At 35.9% G+C, this 10,919-nt stretch overlaps 1 pseudogene; it reads left to right on the plus strand.

Moving 5' to 3' along the window:
- The first annotated feature begins 3,718 nt into the window (after window positions 1–3,718).
- Window positions 3,719–9,168, plus strand: LOC111020107 (cell division control protein 48 homolog C-like; annotated as a pseudogene).
- The last annotated feature ends 1,751 nt before the right edge of the window (window positions 9,169–10,919 follow it).

Below are 10,919 nucleotides of genomic sequence, written 5' to 3' on the forward strand. Positions count from 1 at the left end.
CTCAAATGTAAACTTTAATTCAAGGGCTTGTGAGCTTGTTCTCGAATCAAAGAGTCTGCGCCTTCAGCTTCTAATGTATTGAAGAATCTTTAGAGTCTTCGACTGTGAAGCTTAATGCTCAGCGAAGTTTGTGGCCTGATGAAGTCCTTCGGCTTTGCAGCTTGTGAAGTGCTTTGGCTTTGCAACTTGTTGAGGTTCTTCAGCTTTGCACCATGTTGAAGTTCTTCGACTTTGCAGCTTGTGAAGTGCTTCAGCTTTGCAGCGTGTTGAAGTTCTTCGACTTTGCAGCTTGTGAAGTGCTTCGGTTTTGCAGCTGGTGAAGTTCTTCAGTCAATTTGATGAAGACTTTGCAGTTTGATAGAGTCTTCAAGTATTGTTGCTCGGGGAGAGAAGATCTAATATTCTCGAAGTCTCGATGCTTCGCTTGACTCTAAATCCAATTATTCTACCTTATTCTGACTTCTTCTTCTTTCTTCTTTCTTCTTGCTCCTCCAAATGAGGGGTGACCCATCTATTTATAGAGTCTTGGTGGGTCTTTTATGGGCCATGGGCTTATGGGTCATGGGCTTGGGCTAGTCTCTTCATGGATTTTGATCCAATTAGCTGATTTCATCGGACGGCCATAAGAGAGACACGTGGCATAATTTGATTTGTCGATTTTTAAAGTTAATTTAGGACACGTGTAATTTTATCATTGGTCCTAAATATAATTTTAATTTTGTGACGTGGCCTTTAGTAATTAGCCGAAATTTCTCATTCAACAAATGACCTCTTTTCGAGATGTATGCACGTATATGTGTGTGTAGATCTCGAAAAAGTAATATGTGACATTTGATCAAAATATGAAGTGTGGTTCATAAATAGTATTGGCGCCCAAATTTTGATTTGATAATAATTTTGGCCCTAAAATTTTGATTTTTGGCCTTTGTGCCAACATTAGCACAATTTTTATTTTCGGCCAAATTTCTACTTGTAATTTGTTGGAGTAGAACATTTTGATAAATTATTACATTTAAAATTTGAAACATGTCATCCACGTTTAACTTGGAGTCTCCATGGTGTCTCTCATCGTTTAAAGATTTCAAAGGCATTAAGATTTGATTTGTCATCCTTACTTGATTTGAACCTTCCATAAATATTATAACCAAATGTCCAATTTGGATAAATTTAGAGGGCTTCAAATTTGATTGACTCGATTTGTTTTGGACTATTCATCTGTTGGATCGATATGACAACCTAGAGGAGGTGAATAGAGTTTAATTAACAAAATATAAAACTTTTTAATAAATGAGCCCAATTTAAACAAAAATAATACACTTTTTGAGATATGCAATTTTAACAAAGTAAGATAAAATAAATTCTAAGGCAAACAAGAGAAATTTAAAGCAAACAATAAAATTATAAAATTAATTGCAAAAATAAATAAGAGAAATGGTTAGAGAAATTTGACACCGGGAATTTTTATAGTGATTCGGCACAACTGTCCTACTCCACTTCCCAAGCACCTCTTGAGTTGTAAATTGAAATTCTGACTCTTTCCACGGTAGGAGTCAAACCGGTACACTGCTCTTTACAAGAGCAAAGACGATCCTCTCCACGGTGAAAATCACACCATTACAATGAGTTGGAAAAATCTAAACACACTTACAAACTCTCAAATAGAGTAAATATACAAATTTTCGCTCACAAAAATCCAATCTTCACAACAATAAATTTCTCTCACAAATAAGATGGAAAGAAAATTTGAGAACTTGGAGAGATTAGCAAATGAGAATTTTGAAGTTATGGAGAATTGAGAATAAGAGAATTATTGTCTAATTTTGAAGGAGAAGTTGAGTTTAAATAGAGGGAAGAAAATGGTAAAAAAATCAAGTTTAAATTTTGGACCATTAGATCTTAATTATTAAAAATGAAGGGTTGAGATAATTTTGAAAAATAAATTAAGAATTATATATATATAATAAAATAAAAAAAAAATATATATATATATATATAAAACGACGTGACAAATTTTGAATTATATAATAATATATATATATATATGAGAAATGGTGAAAAATTTTTAAATTTTTTTTTAACACTGAGACATGTAGCATTGAAAACTGATATGATGTAATTAATTTTTTTTTTATAACTTTTCAAAGTTACAAGGTAACTTTTTTTTAACCATTTCTTTTCTTTTCTTTTTCTATATATATATTAAATAGTAACTTGTCACTTATCAGCTTACGAACTGTCCACGTCATCTTCTCGGGTATTTTTCCTTCCAATTTGTTTCGATCGTAACTTCTCCGTTTGAGCTCGGATTTGGATGATCTAACAGTCGTTGGAATCGTTGTAACAAATTCTACGCTGTGGACACTTTAAAAAACTAAAATTATCAATAAAAAAATTAAGTTTGTTATCATCAAAACATTAATTAATTAATTAATTAAAATTAATTAATTTGAGATTAAGGCCAAAAAGCCAACATCACCAATATTTATGCCAAAATTTATGTAGGATTTGGATTGAATTTGACAAAAATTTCATGATTACGGAGACATTTAATTTTGATTGAGCATCTTTATTTGATTTGGATAAAAGATGCCGAAATCAAAGATCTCTATATACTTGAATTTGGAGAAGAAATTTCATCTTTGTCGTTCTTATTTTATCACAGTCTTTTTTTTTTTTGCCAAACTCTAAATTTCCGTACATGCCTTGTGACTCATGATTTTGAGTTGGAGGGTTTTTTTTTTTCAATTTTTATTTGATTTGAATCTAAAAGATGCCAAAATCAACACTTTCCATGTATTACAATTTGGAGAAGGATCCTGCAATCTTATTTGATTTGGATCCAAAAAAAAGATGCCGAAGTCAAATCTCTCCATAGATGTCTGTCCCTTCTTTCTGCAGCTTCGCTCAAGAGGATTGCGTCTCGTTCATGTAGATCTAAACGTTTTGCTATTGTTAAAGTCGTCGGATATAACTCGCCGTTGCTGGAGAATAGCGTCACCATCCTTGCTTTGACATAGTGGAGAATGGTTTCTTCTTTAAGTTTGCAGTTTATGGGTTTGGTAAAGTCCTCCATTGGAGCTTCGCAGCGAAGAAGATGACTGAACTTGAAATTCTCTCATTTTTTTAATTCTTTTTTTTTTAATTTTATTATTATTATTTTTTTGCTTACATATGTCGGCAATTTTTTCTTTAAGTGCCATCGGCACTAACTTTTTCCTTTTTTTCCTCTTATTTTTGGCATTTTTTTTCTTTTTGCAAGACTTAGCCACCAATACTTTTTTTCTTTTTGTTTTTTTTTCTTTTAATTCCAACACTTTTTTTTATTATAACTTTGACCTCCACTTTTTTTTTCAAATCTTTGTTTTTTTTTCAAATGTACTGCGTTTTCTTTTAATTATTATTATTATTTTTTGTATAATTTCTTCTCTTGACTTTACCTTTCTTACAACATTCTTTTTCCTTGCAGCGGTCAATTATCTTCGACAAACATTAAGCAGTGGTTACCTTCCTTGTAGTGATTTCATTGCTGAGTAGATTAATGCCTCTTTCGCTGGTTGAGGTGTTCCTAGGTCAGCAGTGGTCACCTTGATTTCATTGCTAAGTACCTCTTTCGTTGGTTGAGGTGTTCCTAGGTCAGCGGTGATTGCCTTCCCAGTAGTGATTTGATTGCTGAATAGGTTAACGCCTCTTCTGCTGGTTGAAGCGTTCCTAGGTCAGCATGGTCACCTTCTTTGCCAACGCTCGAGCACGTGCAACGTCTTCGCTAAAGATCGAGGGGGTGCAACTTGTTTGCCAACGATTGAGGGGGTTCAACTTGTTTGCCAATGATCAAGGGGGTGCAAGTATTCGCCAATGATCCAGCGGGTGCAGCGCCAACGATCAAAAGGGTGCAACTTCTTTGCCAATGATCAAGGGGTGCAACTTATTTGCTAATGATTGAGTGAGTGCAGCTTCTTCGACAACGATTGAGCGAGTGCGACTTCTTCGCCAACGATCAAGAGGGTGCAACGTCTTCGCCGACGATCCAGCGGGTGCAGCGCCAAAGATCAAATGGGTGCAACTTCTTCGCTAATGATCGAGCACGTGCAGCTTCTTCGCCAACGATCGAGCGAGTGCGACTTCTTCGAAAACGATCGAGGGGGTGCAACGTTTTCGCTAACGATCCAACGGGTGTAACGCCAACGATCAAACGGGTGCAACTTCTTCGCCAATGATCTAGTGAGTGCAGCTTCTTTGCCAATAATCAAGCAAGTGCAACTTCTTCGCCAATGATCGAGTGAGTGCAGCTTCTTCGCCAACGATCAAGCGAGTGCGACTTCTTCGCCAATGATCGAGCGAGTGCGACTTCTTCGCCAACGATCGAGTGCAACTTCTTCACCAACGATCGAGGGGGTGCAACGTCTTCACCAACGATCCAACAGGTGCAACTTCTTCGCCAACAAACCAGCGGGTGCAACTTCTTTGCTAACGATCGAGTGAAGACTCTGTTTGGTGGATGATGTCTATTAAGGAGCAAAACCTAATTTGATGGTTTATACCCTCGGTGACCATCCTTCATTATGCTGCAGAGCTAGCCTTCAATAGGGTTAAGCACCGTATCATCACCCTTGGGAATGTTATATACATATGCGTCTTGCAGCGTCATTGTGGTGTTGCCATTTTTTTTAGAACTTGGATTTTTTTTGCTTTTGGAACTTGGACTGAATTTAAAGTTTTAATTTAAGCCTACGTACCCTCTAACAAAAGGGATCAAGTCATAACGTAGTTCACTTACAATTTTTTTTTGGTCATTCACCTTTTTAACTCATGTGGACTAGGAGTATCATGCAGTTTAGGCTCTTGTAATAAGGAGCATTACATTTCAAATGTCATGATTTTGACCATATCTTTCATTTGTAGGATTGGTTGAAATGACAAGACTTTACTTCACCTTCAAGCAACTTTCCGTATTTATGACAAGAGAGAATTTTCTCTTCATACGTGAAGGAACAAGGTTGTGAACATTTTTGCCATCAAATTTTTTCGTCTCCAAGATCTTCATCTTTCCCTTGTTTCGATCATTTGCCCCCACTTTAAGACGATCCAAAGTATATGTTGAAGTTTGATTTTTTCTTGATGTGGATAGACTTAACCTTTGGAAGACTGAAGGTCGAGTCAAACATTGATTTTCTTCTTTCATCGCGGTCATACTCATTCTTTGGAAGACTGAAGCTCGAGTAGTTGAAGGCTTGATGCGATCAAAGACAGAAGTATTTTGTTTGATTTCTTTTGAATCATCGACTTCTTCCACATTTATGTAATGTGTACTTGCAAATTCTTCCACATTTTGACCATGAAATGTCTGTGAGCATTTTTTACTGCATGTATTTGTTGTTACTGCAGTGTGATTTGCTTGGACTAATTCATCAAGGTCTAGCTCGATTTTTCCTTCTTGAGCCAACTTTAGAATTAGTTCCTTCAAGACAAAGCATTTCTCCATTGGATGACTAACGACTCTATGGTATTTGCAATAGTTGGGATTGTTTGCTTTTCCCACCTCCTCTGGCCGTTTGCATTCAGGGAGTTCGATCAATTGCATTTTTAGTAGTTGTTCTAACATGTCAAAGATGTTAGAATCAGGGAAAAGATAAACTTTTTCTTATCTTTCCTTTAGAGTTAGACGATGCCTTTCATTTTCTTGCCGTTTTTCGACCTTATTATCCTTTTCTTTTTGAAGAAGACTTGAGATAGGTTGTGTTGATAACCCATTGATTCTTCAGGAGTCGTCTCAGCATTCTTGCTTACTCTCTTTATGTCACAGACTAAAATAACTTTATCTCCTCGACTAACAATACTTAGTTCCATGTCGTGGGCGCGAGTTGCTAATTCTTCAAATGTGCGGAGTTTTATTCCTTGAAGGATGTAGATAAGTCCCAAATGCATGCCTTGAATGCACAACTCGATAGCAGATAGTTCAATCAACCGATCTTTACAATCGAGACTTAAAGCTTTTCACCTATTGATGTAGTCAACAACAAGTTCATCTTTTCGTTGCTTGGTGTTGGTGAGTTCCATCATACTTATAGTTCGCCTTATACTGTAGAAGCGATTTAAGAACTCTCTTTCCAACTGTTCCCAATCATTGATAGATTTAGGCTCCAGATCTGTGTACCAGTAAAAAACTTTGCCCTTTAATGTTCGGACAAATTGTTTGACGAGTAGATCTCCTCGAGTGCCAGCATTTTCACATGTCTCAACGAAATTAGCAATATGTTTCTTAGGATTACCCTTTCCGTCAAATTGCTAAAACTTCGGTGCTCATATCCAATTGGCATTCTCAAGTCGTCAATCCTCTTGGTGTACAACTTGGAGTACATTAGGGAGTTTTGAGAAGGTCCGCCATATTGAGCTCTGATCGAATTTGTGATCATATCTTGGAGCTGCTGAACAGACAGTGAAGCAATTGAAACAGAGTGTTCCTGTTGTTCTTCTTGAATGATGTTCTTTCTTTTGTCGCTGACTTTCACATTGTGATTTTGGCTGGACTCAGCGACATTTGCAACATGTTGACTTTCGATCTAGAAGAGAAGCATATTATAGTCCCTCTCTTCGACCATTTTTGTCAGCATGTTAAGTTTCTTCTCCATTTCCACCAACTTTCTTCCATGGCGGATGAAGCTTCTTTTGATGCCATTACTTCAGTTTGAGAGAAAGAGATGAGAGGTAGAGATGTCCCACCGGACGTGCCAATTTGTTCGACGAGAAATTCAATAAGAGAAAACTCGAATTAATAAACTTCATTTTGTATTTATGTATGTGGGGTTACAATCTCTAATGTATAATCCTATGATTAATTCTCTCAAATGTAAACTTTAATTGAAGGGCTTGTGAGCTTGTTCTCGAATCAAAGAGTCTGCGTCTTCAGCTTCTAATGTATTAAAGAATCTTTAGAGTCTTCGGCTGTGAAGCTTGATGCTCGGTGAAGTTTGTGGCTTGATGAAGTTCTTTGGCTTTGCAGCTTGTGAAGTGCTCTGACTTTACAGCTTGCTGAGGTTCTTCGACTTTGCAGCTTGTTGAAGTTCTTCGAATTTGCAGCTTGTGAAGTGCTTCGATTTTGCAGCTCGTGAAGTTCTTCAGTCAATTTGATGAAGACTTTGCAGTTTGATGGAGTCTTCAAGTATTGTTGTTTGGGGAGAGAAGATCCAATGTTCTTGAAGTCTCGTACTCTTCAAGTCTCGATGCTTCGCTTGACTCTGAATCAAATTCTTCTTCCCTTTTCTGACTTTTTCTTCTTTCTTCTTTTCTTCTTCTTCTTGCTCCTCCTCCAAATGAGGACCCATCTATTATAGAGTCTTGGTGGTTCTTTTATAGGCCATGGACTTATGGGTCATGGGCTTGGGCCGAGTCTCTTCATGAGTTTTAATCCAATTAGCTGCTTTCATCGGACGACCATTAGCAAATGAAACCGGTGTGCCTTTCTACAGTATTTCGGCTACTGAATTTGCAGGTGTATCAAGTACATTCTTTTATGTTTTTTTGTTCGCTCTTTTCCAAAATGTAGCTATTGGTTATCTAAGCATAGACATTTAATTTGTGGTCTTTGAAATCCTGGTTACGAGAGAGTACATATGTCAGCACTATGTGATTGCATCCTTAAACCTTTTTATCTATTTTTAAGTTATTTGGCTTTACAAATCTTTACTTCTCCTTTTTATTGGAGAGATTGTGGCAACTTTTCAGGTGCGTGTGAAAAAAGTATTAGAGAGTTATTCTCGAATGCCTATAGGACATCACCATCAATAGTATTTATCGATGAAATTGATGCAATTGCATCAAAGAGAGATGGAGAGACGAATTGTAACACAATTAATGACTTGCATGGACAGTTTCGACAAACATGTAAATTCCGCTAATGCACCTATTCTTGTGATTGGTGCTACGAATAAGCTTGATGTTATTGATCCGGCATTAAGGAGGCCTGCTCGTTTTGATAGGGAATTCATATTAGGTGTCCGGATGAAAAAGCAAGGGTTGAAATTCTCTCTACCCTTACTAAATCTTTGAGATTCGAAGGTTCTGTTGATATTTTAAAAATAGCAAGGGCAACTCCAGGGTTTGTAGGAGTTGATTTAACAATGTTGATTAATGAAGCCAGTAATCTTGCCCTGAAGAGAGTTATTAATCAAAGAGAATGTGAGTCATCCACAGACCGTGTAGATGAGACACTTGTAGAAGATTTGTGGAAGTGACCCTGGTTGCCTGAAGATCTTGAAAAGGTGGCTATAACCATGAATGACTCTGAGGTGATTGAATAATTCTTTTTAACAAGCTTATTTCATATAATTAATCAAATTTTCCAAATTAATGGTATCGATTATTTTTGTGCTTGTTACTTCTATTTTATGATATTATGCAGGAAGCAATAAAAGTGGTGCAACCTTCCTTGAAAAGAGAAGGGTTTTCTTCCGTTCCCAATGTAAGATGGGAACATGTTGGAGGCTTGGAAAAACTAAGAATAGAGTTTGATCGCCATATAGTTAATCACGTAAAGTATCCTGAAGATTATGAGCTATTTATTTTTTGTTTCCTCGTCTATACTTGGAGTATCATTTTAGTTAATTTTATTTTATTAATGAAAGCACTATTTTTAACAAATATACAATTATGGTATCTATCATTTTCATCACTGTGTTTCTTGAACAAAATTTAATTTCTCTAAATTGTTCTTGGAAAGGGCCTTGGCATGAATCTAGCGACTGGAATTTTGCTATATGGTCCTTCAGGATGTGGTAAAACATTAGTTGCCCAGGCTGTTGCAAATGAGGCCGGTGCCAACTTCATTCATGTTAAGGTTTGGTATTAAAGTGACAAAAAACGCTATCCTTCCAAAATTTTTTGGTTGGTTTGATATTCTGAATACACATACATATATATATACACTCAGATTGATTTCTTTGTTGCCTAGGGTCTCGAGCTTCTAAGTAAATATGTTGGAGAGAGTGAGCTAGCTGTTCAGACAGTATTCAGTCGGGCTAGGACATGCACACCATGCATTCTTTTTTTCGATGAGGTATGTGACTCTGTTTTGCTATTTGCTAGTTATTGTTGGTTTTGATCCTTTTTTGTATGACTTAGGTTTTTGGTAACAAGGAATTTTACTTTAATCTAAAATATTTGTGTTTACCATGAGGTCTGAAATAGGTGAACAAGCCAGGGCTGAAGGTTTCCGTAACCAACATTAATAATAAAAAAAAATCATAGTTACTATAAAATTTATAAGAGCAACTGCAAAACACATTTGAAATGACTCTTTTATCCTTCATTAAGTGAAACGCACGTTTTGGGAAAGTTGACCACCAAAATTCCGCCAGGCGCAATTCTTGCAAAAACAGAAAACCGTGATTTTCTTCTAACTTTGACCACGTTTTTCTCACATTTTTGCTAAAGTATCATATATTGTAAGTTATCTAAAAATGTTATATGCATGCTCTACTTTAAGAATATGTAAGCCTTGTTAGCTAATAATGATGGGAAATTGTTCATTTTTATGGTCAAACAGGTCTACCGAGTCACATTTCTACAATAAAAAGTCAACCCTAACACACCCTCAAACTTAACCATTTGCTTGACCTCAAGTAAAAACAACAACAAAAAATCCAAAACGATCAACATGCTAGAAAGATGAATGAGCAACAATCTAAAGATTCTAAGTAAATGAATCATATTCGTCTCAAGAAGAACTCTACAAGCTAAACATCCCAACTTTACTCTCAAATCAACGTTCCGTAAACCATTCTTGTTTTGAAAATAAAAATGATTCTAAATCATTTTCTTTTATAAAGCACAAAACTTTTTGCAAAACCAAGGAATATGCACACTTCTGTCAAAGTTTACATAAAAAAGACATGTGGACTGGCTACTAGCCCCTGAGGTTTTCCACTCACTAACATTGGTTTCCAATCACATCCACTCATAGAAACTTTTTAGGTAGCAACCCAGCATAAAATGATGTCGATAATGAATTTCATGAAATCGCCTTCATATGTAGGCTACTACCCTCCAAGATGCGAACGCCACCCATTTAAAGATAAATGAATTTCTACAGTGGGACTCACAAAAAAGTAAGTGCATTTTCTTGCCACTCGTGTTTCTTACCATTGTCTTTCTCTCACTTTTATTTTTGTTTTCTTTCCACCACTCTTATTTTCTCAGAAGACTATTTTTTACTTGTTTTTTCTTCTTTTGGACTATTTTTTTTTGTATATGACTCTTTTTTGCATAAGACTCTTTTTTTATTGCTTGTATTTTCTTTCTGACTCTTTTTCGAAATATAAAAAGCATATTCTTTTTAAAACAAAAATACACAAACTGTCCCCCCCCACCCCACACACTTAAGGGAAACAATGTCCTCACTAGGGAAAGAAATTTTGAGAGATGCAAAATTTTTGCACAAAAAGAACAAGGACTTCCAAAGTAATGAAAAAGTTTAAGTTTTTTTATAAAAAAAAAAAAAGCAGGACACATTTTTATAACCAAAACGAAAAGTGGAAAATGACTTATGGCTTGATCATAAAACTAGGAAATCTAACCTATTCATGTCCTTAAGTATCCTCATCGACATGATACAAAAACAAAAAACAAATGAAAGTTTTTCATTAAAAAGATGCGCATGTTGAGAGTTTAGAAAAGATGCTATTGAAGAAGCTAAAGACTAAAATTGTTGGATGTAGGTATCATCTATCCAATTTTTGATAGTAAATGGGTAAGTCTGATTCATGTTGTACCAAAGAAAACTGAAATCACTGCGGTAAGGAATCACAACAATGAACATGTACCAATGCGTGTACAAAATGGTTGGAGGATGTGTATTGATTTTAGAAAACTCAATCAAGTTACTAGAAAAGATCATTTTCCTCTACCTTTCATCGACCAAATGATTG

The sequence above is a fragment of the Momordica charantia genome (assembly GCF_013281855.1).
Source record: "Momordica charantia cultivar OHB3-1 chromosome 1 unlocalized genomic scaffold, Mcharantia_2.0 BLBB01000001.1, whole genome shotgun sequence".
NCBI lineage: Eukaryota > Viridiplantae > Streptophyta > Magnoliopsida > Cucurbitales > Cucurbitaceae > Momordica > Momordica charantia.